Source organism: Taeniopygia guttata, chromosome 2 (assembly GCF_048771995.1).
Source record: "Taeniopygia guttata chromosome 2, bTaeGut7.mat, whole genome shotgun sequence".
NCBI lineage: Eukaryota > Metazoa > Chordata > Aves > Passeriformes > Estrildidae > Taeniopygia > Taeniopygia guttata.
The window spans coordinates 96,796,531-96,816,896 of NC_133026.1; positions in this window are offsets into that span (position 1 = coordinate 96,796,531).

Genomic DNA, 20,366 nt, shown 5'->3' on the forward strand with positions numbered 1-20,366 from the left:
AAATCCAGTACCCATATATTAAAGTAAATAGCCATTACAGCAACTTTCTTTATTGCTATTCTCATGAGATCTAACAACAGAGAAAAAAAGTTGTGCCAACTGTTGTCTACTGTGATAATATGTTACAGACAGAAAACTAATCCACAAAATTCTTCTCACAAAATCTCTCTTATATATAAAAAATAAAATGGATTTTCATTTCAATTTTAGATCATAACAGTCTTTTGTGTCACTATCAACTTTTCCAGTCCATGTTTGATATTATGATTCCCTGAATTTAGTAAAGTGTGACAAGCAGAGAAGCAACAGAACCTTTACCAGGAGTATCTCCTGCTGAACAAGAAAGGAAGCAAAATTTATTTTCATTTTTATTTTAGACACAATTTCAATTTGAGACACAAAGGTATTTTAAATAACTTAAATCAACACTTTTCCAAATATTTCTCAAAATTATTACTAAAATTTTAATATTCCTAAGAAAAAGAGAAAAAAAGTTTAAAAGTGTCCAAAGCATATCTAATTAGCTAATCATGTTGCTAGTCTGAAGTAAAGGTAATTTCTGCTCTCAATTTTTGAGAACTTATTACACTAGAAAAAGAAGGAACAAACATGACTGTGCATCTAGATGACCTCTTGTCTTCACACCTCCTCCCTTCTTTTGCCATGCTAAGAAACTGGGTTCAGGGAAAGATTTGAATTTTTAAGACATATCTGTGCTCAGATTGCAACATTGAAAGAAAAGGCTTGTTTTGTCTTTCTCTTTCTTAAATATTTGTAAATACTTCATGACTTAGAACTACTAGTCCTACAGTATACTGTATTGTACGCAGTATACTTGGTACAGTAAGTTTGCCTTTGATACTGAATTGGGAGGAGCTGTTCGCTTTCTTAAAGGCAGAGAGGTCCCACAGAGAGACACCTTTATAAGCTAGAGGCCTGGCAATCACCCTATGTATGAAGTTCAACAAAGTGCAGGATGCTACACATGGGATGGGGCAGCCCAGGATGAATGGACAGACTGGAAATAAGCAGCGCTGTGGAAAGGGACCTGGGGGTCCTGGTCGATGGCAAGTTGAACCTGAGTCAGCAGTGCCCTGGCAGCCACAAGGGCCAACTCTGTCCTGGGGGACATCAGGCACAGCATCGCCAGCTGAGCAAGGGAGGGGATTGTCCTGCTCTGCTCTGAGCTGGGGCAGCCTCAGCTCAAGTGCTGGGGGCAGTTTTGGGCACTGCAATATAAGGAAGCTATAAAGCTATTAGAAGGTCCAGAGGAGGGCAATGAAAATGGTGAAGGTTCTGGAGGGGAACTGTATGAGGGGCTGAGATCACTTGGTCTGCTCAGACTGGAGAAGACTGAGAGGAGACCTCATGGCATTTTATAGCTTCCTCATTTCCAGAAGAGGAGAGGCAGGCATTGATCTCTGCTCTGTGGTGGCCAGTGACAGGACCCAAGGGAACAGCCTGAAGTTGTGTCAGGGAAGGTTTAGGCTGGATAGCAGAAATAGGTTTTCCACCCAGAGAGCTGGTCACTGGAACAGGCTCCCTAGGGAAGTAGTCACAGCACCAGTCTGACAGCGTTGGAGAAGTGTTTGAACAATGCTCTCAAGCACATGGTGTGATTCTTGGGCTGTCCTGTGCATGGCCAGGAGTTGGATTCTTATGATCCTTGTTGGTCCCTTCCAAGACAGGATATTCAATGACTCTGTGATTCGATGATACATTCTTTGGTGTACTTATTGCATTTTGGTAATGGAAAGCATTGAGATATAATTTATCATTACTGTAATTCTTATAAAATTGTTTATAAAATCAATATGTAAAGAGATCTGTTCAACTTTTTTTTTGGACAGTTTCCCTTGATAAACAACTTGTATTATCCTTAATACAAAGCACATTAAAAAAAAAGAAACCTAAATTAATTTAGAATCTGGTACATTTCTGAACCTTATTAATCACAATTATCCACTGTATCTTGTCTTGGCACCTGTTTTGTACAGAAATTATATACAGACTTGATATTATTATACAATATAAATCCCGAAGGTTAGTAAGCACTGTGGTAGATTTAATCAATGGGTTTTTTGAGGGAGGTTTTATTTATGATTGTACCTCATCTATAAATGCTTCACTATATAAAGAAATCTTCTACAAAGGGTTCTTTCATTTTTGGAATCGAGCAGCTGTCTAAACAGAGTATTGCAGTCCACAACATGTTCTAAAGCCTACAAAATAAGACTAGAAATTCACTCGTCCAGGATTAATTTTTACTTCTTATGCTTTTGAGTAGCTAGATTATTATAAATGTATAGCTAGGTGTGCTGGATTGGGAAGCCAGGTTTCCTGCCCACTGCACACATGCAAGCCAGGTAAGAAATTAACTGACATCAGGTAGCAATCACTATTTTGGGAAAAGCATAGAAGCTCCACTCTTTTGCTTCCCTTTTGTTTCAGGTATTTTAACAATCATTTCCTCCATGGTGCTGTATCATTGAGAGAAAGAAAAAGTTCTCTGAGCTTTTGCCTATTTATCTTGATACCAAAAAGAAACCAGATTATTAAAATTCTGCAAAATGGATATCCATTACAAAATGGAGTTCTTCGTTTATCATCAGAGATGGCTCAGAAAATAAGAAACAGTACAGGGTTGGGCATCTGGTGAGAACAGAGGGGCAGATGGGCCCAGGATCATCATTAGAAAAATTGGCAAAGATATTTAATTTTGTAATTTTTTAAAAATACCTAAACCCAGAAGAGTGTAGAAGTGAGCATCTGGGAGGAGACAGATGGGGTAGGGCGAAATGTACAGCTGCCAAAACCATAGGAAACAATAGAGTAACTTCTAGAGAGATTGCATGACAAAGAAATTATGAAGAAAAAAAATATGAGGTAAAATATAAAGCAGCAAGTCATGTAGAAATATAGAGAGTAGAAATGGGAAGTGTAAGTTTTGCATTGCTGTAATGTGAGTTGTGTGCCATACAGAGTGAATTTAAGTTCAGCTTACAAACTGTCCTCTGTGTCAGGAGTTCAAGTATTACATCTCTGCTCATTGCTTAAATCAATGTGAGCTCTTGAATCAGGAGAGAGTGGTCAGGAGAGTATGATAAAAAGTAGGATAAAAGTCATTTGTATAAACAGGATTTATGAAAACTTTCCCAAATCGACAGCAACGGCACAAACAAAGTTAAGCCAACAGCACAAACAAAGAGAATCCTTTAAATTATAAAGTAGTGGTTAGAGAAGTCTTATAACTGTAAGAGATTTTCATTAGGTAAAGCAATACAAAAATATAAAACTTGATCACTCATACCCTTTAATAAAGTATTAAACAAAGACCTGTTCATCGAAAATGGAAAAATGGCCAATTCTGCAGTCTGACAAATCTAAGCATTACTTATGAAGCTTCAGATGATTTTTTTTCTGGGGTTTTCACCTTTATATTTTCTTTTGCTTCTAAGTTTGAAAAATTGCCACCCCACCATCCACCCCCAAGTTTTAGAAAATAAAAAAGTTTTCCTGAATATTATCTGTCAGCAAAGAAAAATTTTATGACTGCAATAACTGCAGCTTATATTTACCAGGGAATGCAATGCTAACGGATAAACTGGGCTGGTAGAGTTTGGACATTTGGGATAAAGGCAACCAAAAGATTTTCTTTTCAGTGTCTTCCAGAGCAGTTACTCTCATTCTCAGCAGCAGAGAACAGAGATTCTCTTCAGGACAGAGCACTTCAAGCAGCACACGGGTGCAAATCTGATGCAAATATTGCTTGCTTGGTAATATCTCTGTGATAGATAAACTTGCAAAGGAGGATCCCTTGGGATCATCTGAGAATATGTGTAGTCACCCCTATTTTATGTTCATAACCCTGCTCTGCTATCAGCACTGCCCTAGAAAGCAGGCAGCAGCCTTTAGGAGACAGAGCCAGGGTCACTAGGGCTTCTGTCACCACAGGAATGGCAGACCCAGGGACTGTGCAGCCGGGTTTGTGTTAAACCAAAAGCTAGTCAGTTCATACACAGCATCATTTGCCTTTCTTTTACATTCTCAAAACTGCTGGAATAACAGAAATTATGTATATCACGCACAAGATTTTTTTTTTTTAATTTAATGGAACACAGCAAGAAACCTATTTCTCTCTTACAGAAAAGGGGTAAGTGCAGGCATTAGTAGAAATATGAAGGTAACTACTGTGGTCAGCGAGAAAAAGGGTGGAGTTTCTACCACTGTTCAATTCCATACTACCCACATCCTGGCAGGGGCATGGTTTCAGCAGGAGAATGACAGGCCAAAAATGGAACAAGGTGAAATAAATGGCTTAAACTTTCTACTGGGATTTAAACCAGCATAGTAACATAGCCAGAAGAAAGAATTCAGCCACTCCACAGCCAAGCAGATCTGTAGATTAATATTAAAAAATTATTTAAAACAAGTCACATTTTTTAAAAAACATTGCAATTGAACTATTTTTCTAGCTGAAGAATATTAAGCTGAAAGTGACTTACAAATATAAGGAGGTAGAACAGATTGATATTCTTAAATTTAAAACAGTATTTCAGCTTGTCTGCTTTTACATGAATAAAGGACTAAAAATAGGCATAAAGTTGAGAATACTTAAATTATTGGTGTCATTCCTATCCACAGCCTGACACCACTATTCATACTCGCATTTGATTTTTGTTGAGAAATAAATTTGCCTATTGTACTATTACTACTGAAGGCAAGCCAATTATCTACTATCTTTTCTAATGCTGCCTATTGGATTTTTATAATACTTTAATAACCTATGCTATAAATTAAAACTCCAGATGTTTTCTTGCTAAAAGAGGGGCCTACCTTACTGCATTACTTCTAAAATGCGGCATTGACTGAGCCTATATAAGAGAAAACCATGTACTGGAAGAGGGCTGCATTACTGGAATGTATCATAAAGGTGTGACCAAGCTGAGTACGTCAGGCCATAAAGAGCTGCTACATTAAATCTTCAGATTACAATCTGAAGGAGTTTTTTCAGTTCCAGAATTGAAACATTTTCTTGTATATGCATTTTTACCAACTTTCCTAATAATTGCTGTTTCAGTAAGTACATGAAACTAGCGATTAATGTAGATATAACAATATAAAACAAAAAATAAATTAAAATATATATTTAGTAATTTTGAAAAATGGTCATGAAAAGAGTAAAAAGTTGTGGTGGAATTCAAAGTTTCTAAAGGATTGCTGGAAATCATTGTATCAAAATTATAAACTTAGGTGCCATAAATGGAATTTCTTTTTCTTGTTGTTTTGGTTTTTTAAATGAATGATAATATAGGGGAGCTAAAATAGGAGCAAAGAAAAGATACTCACTAGCATTCATTGTCTAGTGCTAATGTCTGATTCCATAGAGAAGGAATTCCCATGCCTGGACCTGAAAATTAATCACTGTCTGAAAAAAAAAAAAGAAAATTATATTTTACAGTTCCTTCAGGGATTTTCCTTGAAGAATTTGCCACAAGAATGCAGCTCTAAATACTTTTATTTCAAGGAAATTAAACCTCAAACATTTAATTCTATTTGTATTTCACCTTAGGGTAAAAAATGATGAAATACAGTTTGTAGGTAAAATGTTGTATGCTTGAGGAAGTAACTCTTAATTAATAGAAGGAGATGAGGAACTGAATTTTAAACCTTTTTAGTCTAAATGGATGAAAGTGTATAAACATGTAATCAATCTGTCTGGTTTGGTTTAGCTTTCCTAGCACACATACAGGAAAATCAATAGGTGCCCAAAGTCTGATAAAAGATACAGAGGAAGAAGATAAGTTTCTGCATTGTGGAAGTGCTGGTGCTGCAGAGACATTTGCAGTCATGTGTCGTGAGATAGTCCATGAAAATAAGAATCATACCTTGCTTCTTATAAGGCTGTCCTACCTCTATTAATTTTAAAGTTCCTGCATCTGATTTTCCTTTCTTATGAAGTCCAATACTGGCCTCAATATTTAAGGCAGAGAGAAAATGGAACTGAGGAACGACATGGGAGTACTTCAAAGCCTTCTGCCTTACTGTATATTTGGACAGGTTTTAAGTTGCATAACAGGACAATGAGATACCACAAAATCTTCAGAAATCTTTATCTCTCCTCCTTTATTTGTTGGGGTCTTTAATGGAAATAAATTTAATACTTTCAGTGATTGATTCTACCAAGAAAATTCTTCATTTAATAATGCTTTTTAAAATTTGGCAATGGCTGAAAAGGGAGAGAATAGTCAGAGACAGATAAAGAACAATCAAATGTTCCAGGCAGCATGGTCTGTCTTATTGTTTTCGTAATTCTAAATATCTTAACTCCAAGCTATGTATGTTACAATCACTGAGAAATTTCCTTTCTTCACTGATGAACCAAAATTGACTTTATTTGCAGTTGCAAGTTTTGTAGGGTTGCACACCTGATCTTGGACTTAGAGGCGGACAGTTTAAGAGGCGAATTTTAAAATCCTCCAGTACTCCTAAGCATCTAAAGGAAGAAGAGCAATGAATAACATATATGGAAAACATGCTGAAAAAAATAATATGGAAAAGTACTGGCAACAGGTTAATTTCAGACCTCAAAGACTGTATGGACAACATAATACATAACCAACTTGCTATAAATACAAAAATATAAACCCACAATAAGCCCTTTTTTTTTTCCTTTTCACCTGCCAAGGAGAAAAAGGTGGTGGGGTTTTTTTTCCAGAACATTTTCACACTGATTCATAAATATTTTTTAAACCCCAAGAACAAATTTTTCCCTCCTTCTCAATTGAATAGGTAATTTAGCAGCTCAACCATCACTCTACAAAAAAGAATTCCCCCCTTCCCCATCATGCAAGGACTTTGAGCTCAGTACATTTTGTACCTGCCATTAAAAAGTCAGCCCAAACCACAAGCAGCTGCTGAACCATGATGTATATATCTGCCAAAAATTCAGAATGTATGATGCAAATATTTCATATATATAAATATATATCAATAATTTATAATAATATATAAGTATTTTTTGTGAGATATGCTTAAGAAATTTTGATTTTTGTTTTTCAAAATGGCAGTTGCCTTTTTTAGCTTAATGGCTCATATTAATATTTTACAGCAACAATAATTGATGACAAATGTCAGAATATATGTTTTATGCCTACATGTTTTTCTACTTACTCTTCTATTTTAATAATATAGTAGAGAGTCTTAATAATGCTCCATTTCTTCCTTTCTTGTAATATAACTTCACTTTTCTCTCTCTCTGACTCATAAATTTTGTCAAATATATCAATTATCGCCATCTGCAAAGAAGAGACATTGAAATCAATTTATCATATCAGGATTTTATACTTTCTGAATATAAATAGCTATTTAGTGGATGGTAAAACAAGTTCATAGGATGAATCATAGAAAAAAGACTCAAATGTTTCAAACAGTTGATTTTTTCAAATGTCCTCAACAAGTCTGTTCGAAATGAAACACAAAAATGTTTTCTGCCTACCCTATGCTCTTAACTTTTGTGTGGGCGTATGTATAATTTTACAGATTTCCACAGGAGATTTAGAAAACAGGTCAAGGTGACAGCAACTCTCTTATATAATTTCCATTACAAAACTCTAAACCACATAAAAATAAACTTGAACTTTTATCACAAATTAAAAAGGACTACAAAGAAATTGATTTTTGTGTGCATGTTTAACCTGAGGTGTTAGACTTATGGATATAAAGACATGAAAAATTTTCTTAAAGCACAATAGCCTTTCTTAGGAGACATATAACACAAACCTTTCTCAGCTCTTCTTGCTCACTGCTCTTCTCGCCCTCTAAGTGGCTGAATGAACTGCTAAAAATGTATGAAGACAAATTAATTACACAATCATAAAATTATTTGAGTTGGAACAGACCTTAAAGACCATCTAGTTCCATCACCCCTGACATGTATAGGGACACCTTTCACCATACTGGGTTTCTCAATGCCCCATCCAAGAAGGCTTTGTGCATTTCCAGAGACAGGGCATCCACAGCATCTCTGGGCCACCTGTTCTAGTGCCTCATTACCCTCACAGTTAAGAATTTCTTCTTCATATGAAATCTTTCTCCATCTTTTTTATAAGATCCTTTTTATATCGTGAAAAGTCACTATGAGGTCTCTCTGGAGCCTTCTCTTCTCCAACTGTGTTTTGTCTTTCCTAACAAAATCCCCACACAGCTGAATAGTGTTCCTATATTCTCCCCCAGGGACACATTCCTGGTTCCTCTGTCTGCATTTTTTCCTCTTATTCTTTACTTTGAGCAGGAGGTCCTCATTGAGCCATGCTGTTCTTGGGCTTTCCTTGTCCAAATTAATACACATGGGAATCAAGAGCTCCAGTGCTCTAAGAAAAGTGTCCTGAACAGAGCTGACAGCTCTGTTCAGCTTCATTGTCCCTGAGAGCCATTTCCCAGGAGGGTCTTATTCATTACTGCCTTAAACAACAGACAGTTTGTTTTCCTAAATTACAGCATACTGACTCTACTCGTCACAAGGTCCATGTCCCTCAAGACTCTGAATTCCCCCAGGATATCATGACTACAGCCCAGGCTGCCACCAATCTTGACATCCCTAATTAGCTATTCTGTGTTGATGAGCAACAGGCCTAGTAACACTTCTCTTTTGGTTAGAATAAAAAATTATTCTTGACTACCTCCAAGAGTGTCCTGAACAGCTTACAGTTTGCTGTGCCACGTTTTCAGCAGATTCAAGGCTCCAGTTAGGCATTTTGTTCCATCATATGTCAACAACGGCAATAAGGTCATAACGTCCAGCTCCTCCTGCTTCCTTCCCATGCAGTGGACATTGGTGTGTGTGAATTGTTTTGCATAGTGTTTTAGCTTTGTTTGCCCTGAATACTGCTTTATGTGGCTCTAAATATTCAGAAGATATTCTCAATGTTTTGTGCTGGGCCTTTGGTGTCCCTGGGGTGTCATCTTGTGCCTGTACTCTCAATGTCTCTGCTATCAGCCCATGCCAGCGTTCCCTGCTCACAATGAGTATGATCCAGTACCTTAGAAATGTCTCATTTTCACACTTGGTGCTTGTGCCTTTCTCGTTATTCTTCCTTCAAACTCCATCTGCAATGCACATAGCTTTTTAGAGATGAGCATGTTCTACTCTCAAAGACAAATCACTCCCTTGTCCAGAAGCCTTACATGGCCTGTGATCCAGCCATCTATTTTGCCAAATATTTACCTAGAATATTTTGTACATTGTGACCAAGCATATAAAACTATTTTACTGTTGACTACAGTAGTAAAAGTCTGTATGAATGAGAGGTTGAGGACAGAAATTTTTTTTTTTCATTCTTCAGATGATTTTTCATACTGAATAAGTGCATCCTGAAGTCTATTTGCTATGGTTTAACTTCTAATTAATTTTTTTCCCCAGTTCATATACTTGCTGTCAGGGTAGGACATGCATTTACTGTGTATGTATGATACATAAATTAAATTTCTGATACTGTGAACAAGTTTTTTTGTGTTCAGGGAAGGATTGCAATAGACACATGACTAATGCATTTTCAAGGAAAGCAATTTCTGAAACTGTTGTTGGGTTCTCTTCTTCTCTTGTATAGAAAGACTGAATTTTTTCTGAATTCTGCTGAGTTGCATATTTATTTGCACAATTAGCTGGATAAGGCTAGTGGTAATATGGAGGATAAAAGATGTTGCTGTATAGTTTATCAATAGCTTATTTCATGAAATAAGAAAAAATAATGCAAAAACTTCTATTTCAATTTTTTATTTTCTTATTTTCTGAAAGTAATGGTTAATTGCTTTAAAATAAAAATAGTTCTTTCTATTTTGACATTGATGAAATTCAGAGATTAAATGAGAACTTTGTGCAAGTTGAACATAAGCACAAGAAGATAGCTGTACTTATTCTTAGATTTTAGCAGCATGTCTGCCTGCTTAGAGATAAGGAAAGAAGTAGCTAAAGTGACAGTTGTTAACTGTCTTTGCATGAGATCATTCCTGCAGTTGAACTAGAACCCCTAAATTTCAGTACTCTCTTTCATCAATCTTTCTCCTTACTTCTTAAACAAGCTTTATTATCTGCCTGCCAAAGATCTGGATATATGAGAGAAACAGAAATGGTATTTCTATACAGACTTAAAAAATATTTCTTTATGTTTTAATAGATAAATACTCTTTTCACCATGATCTTCTTAAAAATTGAAATTAAATGGGTTACTCTGGAAGAAAGGATTGAATCCAAGGTGCTAGTATAGTTAGTGAGTAATGTGTTGAGAACACCGTCACCTACCTAAATCTGTCTGGTTCACCAATTGATTTGTAATGAAAATTATTTTTCTTGTTGTAGCTGAAATAGGATATAAATTGTGAACCTTCACAAGTCTGTTCTGACTCTTCATCAGGTTGAGGGAGGTAAGATGTCACATCTTGTTTCATATTTCAGCTTTCAAATATTCTTATTCTTCCTCTAAGCTTTAGCAGAAAAATCTTTCCCTAATTCTGTCTTCACAGCAAGCCAAAAAAGCGGGGCCAGATTTCTCCTTCTGCTTTTGAGTTTTTCCACAGCATGCTTCCAGATTATTGCAATGCATCACCACTTCCGATAGAAATGAGTTCAAGTTTGGGTCATATGTTCTTTCGATAGGACATAAAAAAATTGCTAATAAACCATGCTGGGAGAAAGCTTTTGTTAGTGCCTATGCATATTTCATTGCTAACCTTTTTTATTCTGCTGTTTTACCAAAAAAATTGAAGTAAATATTTTTCTTTCAAGTGCAGTATTTAAAAGAAATCATATTTGCAGAGCCATGCATTTTAAAATTGCTAGGATAAGTCAGGTTAGACAATATGATTGATTCCAGTGTTGTATAAAACTCTGTAGTGGAATTAATCAAATTCATGCAAATGTCCTTCATTGGATTATACTTTCTGATAGGAAGAAAGAGTAAGCATTTGAACATTTCAAATAGATCTTGTTTATTGAAGACTAAGCTGTATAATACAACAAGTCTTGCCTTTTTATTAATATTATTATTTTAAAAGTTGGTGGTCTTGATTTCTAATTGCAAGAAAATGCAAGTACTTGGAGTCACTATACATTATATGTTTCTATATCTATATTTGAGATTTACATAGACATATAGTGTAAGGGCCTTCACCTTTTAAAAATTGTTTAATACTTTGAGCTACTGATAAAACCTAAAACTCTTAATATAATTATACAAAATGTTCATTCCAAATCTTCTCAAACACCGCTGACATGCTTTTCTTCTTAAGGAATCAATGCCTATTAACATCTTGTATGTGTGAATTGATGCCTATTAACTTCTCGTAGCTGTGGTCCTCCCTCCCCACCCCAACCCCCTCCTCCTTGGACCTTCTCTGTGATCTCAGGAGCTCCTGACAAGGCTTGACTGAACGAGCTGAATGGTGAAGTGCCCCTTTACGACACCAGTTGTGTGGTGAAGTGTCCCCTGACCATATCGGGAGCTCTTGCAAGGTAAAGGTGGAAACAGTTCTGAGCATACCAGCAATATCAGCTGCTTGACCTAAGTGGGGAAAGATGGGGTAATAATTATACCTAGCCATGGCAAATTATTCCCCTGAATCATAGCCTGAGTGAAAGGGTACCATCATTATGAAACCTTTTGAAAAGGTCTGGAACTGCCCTACACACACAAACTCCTCGAAGTGCAACCCTTGCCTGATGAGAAACACGATGGATTTGATGTGAATATACCACTGAAGCCAATGGGAATTTTTGATATGTACCTTTACACATACAAATGCAGACGAATCTTGCTTTTTTCCAATATGTTTATAGTGATTCTTTAAGCTGTCCAAACCACTGATTCATGATAGCCTGCCAAGATTTTTTGAGAAGAGACAGAGACTGCTAATGTATTAGGAATCAACAGCTGCGAAATTCCTCAAAGGAATTAGGGCATGTTCCCCTGTAAAGGCGACACACTCAATATTCCAGCTGACAATTCACGTTGTAAAAATGGGAGGGAACAAGCAATAAAGTATAAAAAAACAGACTCTAAAAATCGAATAGATGAAGACGATAGAGCAGAATTTCTTCCACCTTTAATGACACTATGTTTCAGCAACACCACTGTATATCTGCCATAAAGTTTTTCTCAGTGCATCACTTTTTGATTAGTCTTTGACCATATTTTGCTACTGAAAAATAAGGAATAATAAATAAAGTACTATTTCTTATGGCACTGATAGCTTAAGTTAATTGAAATTTAAAAAGCAACTTGTATGCATGTGTTTTTTGCTCCATATGGGAATATGATAAAGCAGTTTAATACAACAGCCCAAAGTCAGAATGAAGTTGTGTGCAGCACAGACAGCAGCACTAATTGGAACAGTGCTGGAAAATAGATGGAAAATAGATCTATTAGCCTCGTGGCTTTCTCTCACAGTAGAATATTCTACTTTCACTTTATCTAGAGCAGAAAAGACTGGTGACATTTTCACCAGTCACAGGTTGTGAATTGCACTTCTAAAAATCTCTAGTAATTCTTGGTAATGGAGTAGCTCAGATTCTGAGCCCAGTTTAACCTGTCTGGTGCACCTCATCAGGGCAATGAGGTAGTTTCAAAGTAGGGTTGGTTACAGAAGAGACCAAAACCTTCTCATAATTTTTTTCTGTTTGAATGGTACTTTGAGAAATGTGTTGTTTAATTCCTCCCCTGGAGTGTGGTGAATTTCCAATTAGACAGAACAATGAACGATGTGTCACCCAAAAGAGTGCTATAGGAGATAGCATAAAAACAGAGGATATCTTCATTGACATAAATGAGTTCAAAACTTTCCAAATTAAGCAGAGAATACTTCTCTCTGCTGTTCAAGTGCTAATTTCTCACTCAGCCTGGGTAACAAACTGGCCTTACTTAGGAAATTCAGCCTTTTCTTCCTGAGCCACAGTAGAAAGACTCCCTAAAAAGAGTATGCTAATGTTTAAACTGAAAAGCTTATGAAAATCTTGTTTCAAGATCGATGGCACTATTTTACCCAGAGGAAAAATTCAAATGATCTATTATTTTTGCAGACTTGGCAGGAGGGAGGGAGAGAAGGCCTTTAATTAGACATCTCTGAGATACGATCATAACATACAGAAGCATCACAATAAATATAATAGCTAAGAGAACATAGTATTTCCTTTCCTTCCAGTTTTGCCTCATGCAATTTATATCTCCAGGGAAATAGCTGAATATTATTTAAAGAAAACTGCTTTCTTTTTCTTCTTTAAAAAAATATATTTTTCATAAAAACAACAGCAGATGATAAAAAAATGAAAGGCTATTATGGTACATATGGATCATCATGCAAATTAACCTAAGAAGACTAAAGTCCCTGAGCTGGTATTATCCAGGTTGAAGATGCATTACTGCTATTTTTGATTATAAGAAACTATAAACAAAAAAGAAGACAATCTGTTTGCCAAGCTGTTTTAGAACTCCCTCTCTTTCTCAACAACGAGTTGATAAAAAGGCAAAAAATCTTCCTTTCACTTTTTGGAATAAATAAACAGGAAGGGATTACGATTTATTCCCACAATAATCTCTATGCTTAAAAGTAGTGGAAGAGTATTTACAGTTCCAGTTTTTTGAAGATGTTTCAAAATGTGTCAGCATTATTTGCGTATAGCTGCAATATTTTCCTGTGTACAGTAGCCTTGTCTAACACTGAATTAGATGGACAAAATAAATTCAGAATTATTCTACACTCTTTCAGAAATGTCAAACATTAGCATACATATTTGCAAAGTTCAGTTATTCTTATTCTACATCTAAAAAATGTTGTTACTAAAAAATCAGACAAAAGGAAAGAATTCTCCATGTTCTTGAAAATAATATTCCATTTTTGATTTTACATTCATTTACTTCAGCACTGTTCTCTTGATCTTGTGGTCCTAGTCTACAGAATAGTTCACCTCTGAGTCTTTGCCTTCCTTTTTGAAACAAACATATTATACTTTCATAACTTCTAGTGTAGCCTGTAGGACTTCTCTGAAATCCGAGGCAGAACAGAACCAGTGTGTTATGCTGGGAGCACTGTGTCCTGTGCCCTGTTTGTGAATCCAATTCCTTGTTTAAAAGGGTAAGGGAACTTTCTGCTGATAAAAATGTATTTCAGTCCTTGTTGGGATCACTTTTATCAGCAAAACCAACAACAACAGAAATAAATGGAAAAAAACCCAAACTCCTCTTTTAATATTCTGAAATCCCCTTGTTAATTTCACCTAGATATATTCAAATATAGGTGGAAACAGAATTAAGTCAATGAACCTCATAACACATTAAACCAATCCAAATCCTTTTAGGTGTGACTTCATTTGCCTTGCATATAATTTCACAGAAAGACAAATATCTTGTTTTCTTAATCTGTCCTGCAGAACAGAGGTAACTATTCTTATTTCATTCTACCTGGAATTTGGGCTCATTTAGTTTTCAAATCTCTTCCTGAAGAATAATATGCATCCAGCATGGCCACCTGGCAGTGTAGAAAATTAATTTGAAATGAAAGCTGTGGTCAGGTTAGTGAATTATAGATACTAAGGCACTCAAAAGCTGTTTATTCCAATTTATCTCTCTCTTATCACTGAGAAACAAAATTTGTTCCTTTTATACAAATTTTTAATTTCCTTAGTTGCAGAGACATTGCAAATATGGAGCTCAGACACAGAAATAGCTCATCAGATTTGACCAAGTGGTAGATTATTTAGGAAAAATGCATTAGGCATGAGCATAGATAAATTAATTCTTTTGCCTTTGCCTTGTACCTTTGTCCACCTTTTCATATATTTTCACGTCTTATTTTTGGTTAACAGTTATGCTCAGTTAAGGAACTATCAGCAATGTAACACTAAAATAACAAAGATGTGTGGGTATCTCAAGAAGTGATACAAATTAATAGATTTCTGAATGACAAATTATAGTGAAGACTTTACATTATTGTACTGATTTTACTGCAAAAAAGGTTTCTTTTGCTTCAAAGCACAAGTGTAATTTTCAAAAATTCTTTCTCAGAAAATGAGTCATATTTAGGGGTCTAAAGCTAGTGATTAAAAATGGCATTCTGGACGTTCAGGATGCTCCTGGAAAAAGGCTCACAATGTAGAGCATTAAACACTATTTCTTCTCTTTTTTATGTGTGAAGACATCGTGAATGGGCTCAGTTACAAAGCAAAAAAAATTGCTTTTTATGTGATTAGTATGGTCTTCAAGAAGAAAACTATGAATCCCATATGAAACAGTACAAAGTCTAAGTATAATCTACAGACATATATGCTTTCTGATTAAAAATCCAAAACAAACTCAACTCCCAAAGAATTGCCTTTTTTCCTCCATAAAAATAAATACTGGACCCATGGAAAATGAAAAACTTATATCAATCCTCAGTCTTTTTGATTTGAAAAGTTTCTTTATGTCAATATATTAGCATTTCTTCAGACATAACCAATGTAGACTTATCTCTTCCACCACAGCAAGATTTAATATCAGTACTGTGACACATTGTACATAACTGAATGCAAGGCATCACATCAACCTGACCTGGTAGCAATGTTTTTTCTCTTGTCTGCTTTAGAGATATTATTCTCTCATAAAAGCCTTGGAAATAGCCTATCAATTTGCATGACATTAAATAATCTTCTTAGAATTGCTGAATTACAAAATACTCAGCTTCAGGGTGTCACTTAAGTAATTGCAAATAAAAATACTCAAAGGGCTGGTTCATATGGGCTAGACATACTGTAAATTCGCTTTCCATAGTAAGTCTGCTGTGAATCAGAATCTGAAGTCTGTGGAAAACAATGGGAAAGGGTAATTTCTGTTTTATTCACTGTATTTTCACACCTTTCTTTATAATCTCCTGTTCAGAGACCTAGATGACACAGTGGCCTACTACTCTGATTTTTCATGTGTGAGACAATACAGGAGGTTATCTGACATTCCAGAAGGCAGAATGCATTTGATTGTCTGGAAGTTGTCTGTTTGGCATGTTTGCACATGTCACAGAACTGTGGCGGGTTTTATTGCAACTATATGTCCTAATTCAGAATAAAACTCATACTGCTGTGGCAGAAGTGTTGGAGGTCAGGTTATTTCTGTGTAGAAAACACTGGGGGGCAATTTTAGCCCTTATTGGGCTACATATCATATTTTGATCAATACATGTTTTTCAATACACCTCATTATGTGCATTTAAGGAACTCTGAAGGAAAGCTTTTCAGAGGGAAATGGTAATTTATCAAAACAGAAGGTTTGTAGAGATCGATCAGGTTCAGCTAAGCATTTATTCAGAAGACTTGCAGGTGAAGAAAGAAATTTTAAGCATGAGAAGAGAGTATTCTGGAATGTACAACATACACTGATGGCAGTACAATGTTGAGGATGTTGACCAGTCTCTTGGGGATGTGTTTTTTTATTCAAATTTGTTCCACAGAAATATTTGACCACTCTGTGCCTTGTATGCATGATCCCTAAGTCACAGGTAAGAATGAAGATATTTAGTATCTTAAGAAATTTTAAAGCCTCATGTATGACATCTATATGACAGAGATTAAAGGAAAAATAGAAATTGATTTTCTTAAGTCCTCTGATGTTTTTTACGCACCGTGTATCATTTCTATAATAAATATATAGTCTTGTGTAGTGTTATTCCCTCACCAAAAATGTAAGTCTATCTTTGCACTTAGGTCTTATGCTTTCTTCTTTCTCCATTTGTTCATATGAAGACTTTATGATAGACTCATCTACCGCAGCTTCTTGTAAGAAAATCTCATTATCTGAGTATGTGTTCAGTCTTCCAGTGAGAATCATTTGCAGTAAAACCTCTCTCATTTTTTCCAGATACCCATTTATATAAAATAGAGCCAAGTCCCTTGTTCCGTTGAGACAGACAGGATTTCTGCCTAGTTTTGTTCTACTTTTCTCCTCTATAAATTTATTTTAGTTAGTTGTTACTTCTGTCTCTTTGGCTACTGCAGGTATTAATATAAATTTTCTCCTATACCATTTGCACCACTTTGAATCTGAAAAGTTCATGAGACCACCCAAGGAGTTTTTAACATTTCCAGCAGGAAAAACAATTTGCTATCAAACCACCTCTTCAATACTATTGATTGTCAAATAAGCAAGCAAACTTAAGTGCGAAAAAAATCACGGTGTTTAAATATCTTCTAGTACCCCCTGTAAGTGTTCTAGTGCTGATGCTTGAAAGCACTTTGAGACTACTATAAGTAGTGCTCTTTCACTTTGATAGCCTCAGCATGAGAAAAAGAAGCTGGAAATTAGATAGCAATAAATGCAATGCTTTCATATGTAATGCACAGTATATTTAACCTGTGTGCAACATCCTATTCTTAAGGGAAAAGGGACACCCAAGGTTTATAAATGCACGTGATTGAAAGAAAGTCAGAGGAGCTGCAAAAAACCACAAAATTTGATTAGTAAATTATGTGCTTGGCCTGGAAACTAGTGTGTTAGTCAGTTATTGGAAACAGTTCTTGATTGTCTCCACAGCCATCCAGACATCAGTGTTTGAGACACACACCTTAGTCCCTTATATTCACTTCTATAGGACTCCAGTCAAACATCTTTCAAAACAATTTAGATGTCTAAAAGTTGCACATTAAGCAGTGCTATTTATTACAAATTTAGAAATACTATTATTAGTTCTCAAACCTCAAGGATTAAATTTATTCTGAATTTGATTTAGGAAAAAGTATCCTTCATTAAGTATACTATAGTTTAAATATATTTTGAGTATAAGTTTACTTCAGATACACTGCAGTTTCCATAATGCATAAGTTAACTGGTACAAAAAAAAATTTTGACAGCAAAATACCCTTTTATAGCAAACAATGTTATAGCACATCATTTCCTTTTCACAGATGGAAAATTAAAGCACGCTGGCTTTCTTATGCCAAATACTACATAACAAATCTTGTAAGAGCAGTAAAAATAGAACAGAGAAGTGTCAGTTTCATGCTTTAGTTGTTTGTTTTGATGGTAGTACTTTCCTGTAGAAAAACCTTTCTTTCAAATTAAAAAAAAAAATCCAAACAAAACAAGGCTGAAGCCCCCCCCCCTCTTAATTTTGTTGAAGAAATTATTAGCTGAATCAAGAAAAGTGATTTTTATTCTGGTTTTATCCTTCTGTGAATTCATGTTTTGAAGACAATATAAAAATTTTTAAATCACATTTGCAGCCAGACAAAATTGTAAAAACCCTAACCTATTACTTCAAGGTAATGAGTCAGAGTGATTCACTGCAGCCTCTTGGTGATTTCTGTATGAGCCAATCAAATGAAAGGGCACAAAAGCCATTCACAGTGAAGATAATCCTTAGTTCTCTTCCACAATCTGATGCCATCAAAATGCTTAAGAGGAGAGCAAAGTTTTTGCCCTCCTCTCCCCATATTCCACAACACAAATAGCAAAACCTTAAAACCAAACATGACCCTGGTGCAGTGTGGGCTTCCCATAATGTCACAGCTTCTTTTGGGAGCATTCATCTGCTCTGGCCTGGGCTCCTCCATGGGCTGCAGGGGCACACATCCCTCACCTTGGTCTGCACCTCGGGCTGCAAAGGGAACTCTGCTGCCATGCCTGGAGCACCTCTTCTCTGCCTTCTTTACTGCCCTTGGTGTTTGTAGAGCTGTTTCTCTCAGACATTCTCACTTCTCTGCTGGTCTTACAGTGGCACATTTTTTCCTCCTTTCTTAACTAAGTTATACCAGAGCTGTTGCCACTGGCGACCTTGGTCAGTGGTGCATCCATGGTCCATGTTGGAGTCAGCTGGCATTAGCTCTGTTGGGCATAAGGAAAGCTTCTCGCATCAGCCACGTCTGTAGCCTTCTCTACTAAAACCTTGTCACACAAACCTGATGCTCTGGTCAACAAGAGAAAAAAAAAATCCAATTTCCAACATTCAATCCTTGTGAGTGGGCTCTGCATGAACTGCTAGACAGTGACCTCCTGCATGGAATTTAAACACCAACAGAAGCTTTATATTGAGATATAGATGCCTCAGAGTTGTATGCAAGCAGTGATAACAGCAAATATTTTGCTGCCTAGCAGTCCTGTGCTGAACACTCCTGACTGAAAACTACGGCAAGGGAAGCCAGCATTCACCAGCCTGGATTCTTTCCTTAAGGTAAATACAGTCACTTTCTCACTGAAAGCTCAGAAATCACCATTTTATTGTAAAGTAGGGCTTGAGTTGCTGATTTATTATTTTTCTTAATTTCCAGTGTAACACGTTAAACATCACAGGCAGTGGATAACAGATTTATGAAGCAGTTTCCCTCTGAACAGGTTTTCAGGAACTTGTCAAAATATGATAAATGGAGCATAAAGTCAGTGGTTAGTAAAATGAAATACAGTTGTACCCATCTTAAAGCTGCCTTCCTCTACTGAGTACCTTTCTTCCCCTCTTACTTTAATTTTTCTGTTGTCTTTCTTTTTCTTTTTCTTTTTCTTTTTCTTTTTCTTTTTCTTTTTCTTTTTCTTTTTCTTTTTCTTTTTCTTTTTCTTTTTCTTTTTCTTTTTCTTTTTCTTTTTCTTTTTCTTTTTCTTTTTCTTTTTCTTTTTCTTTTTCTTTTTCTTTCTTTCTTCATTTCTTTCTTTCTTTCTTACTTTTCTTTTTCTTTCTTTCTTTCTTTCTTTCTTTCTTTCTTTCTTTCTTTCTTTCTTTCTTTCTTTCTTTCTTTTCTTTTCTTTTCTTTTTCTTTTTCTTTTTCTTTTTCTTTTTCTTTTTCTTTTTCTTTTTCTTTTTCTTTTTCTTTTTCTTTCTTTCTTCATTTCTTTCTTTCTTTCTTACTTTTCTTTTTCTTTCTTTCTTTCTTTCTTTCTTTCTTTCTTTCTTTCTTTCTTTCTTTCTTTCTTTTCTTTTCTTTTCTTTTTTTTTCTTTTCTTTTCTTGCTTTTCTTGCTTTTCTTGCTTTTCTTTCTCTCTGTCTCTTTTAAAAATCTCACTTATTCATTTCCACTATCTATGAGATTTTTATCTGATTAACCTTATGATACACAGTCCCAGTTCTTGAAGGAAATAGAAATGCCTGATTCAGGATTTCCTTTCCATTTTTTCTGTTTTCCTAAATGCTGAATCCAAAATCTTAATATGGCTACAAACTAAAATATCAATTTATAAGAGTTTCATCCTCGTTCATAATTTAACTTAATGTTGTTGATAGAATATAATAATTCAATATCTCTACATTTCTTAAGGGTTCATGATGTGTGTCAAGAAGCAGTTGAGATAAATATTTTTTTAGAACTATTGCATATGTCTTGGTTTTTTATTATTTTTCCCAGAGGGTAGTTCATTAATTCAGCT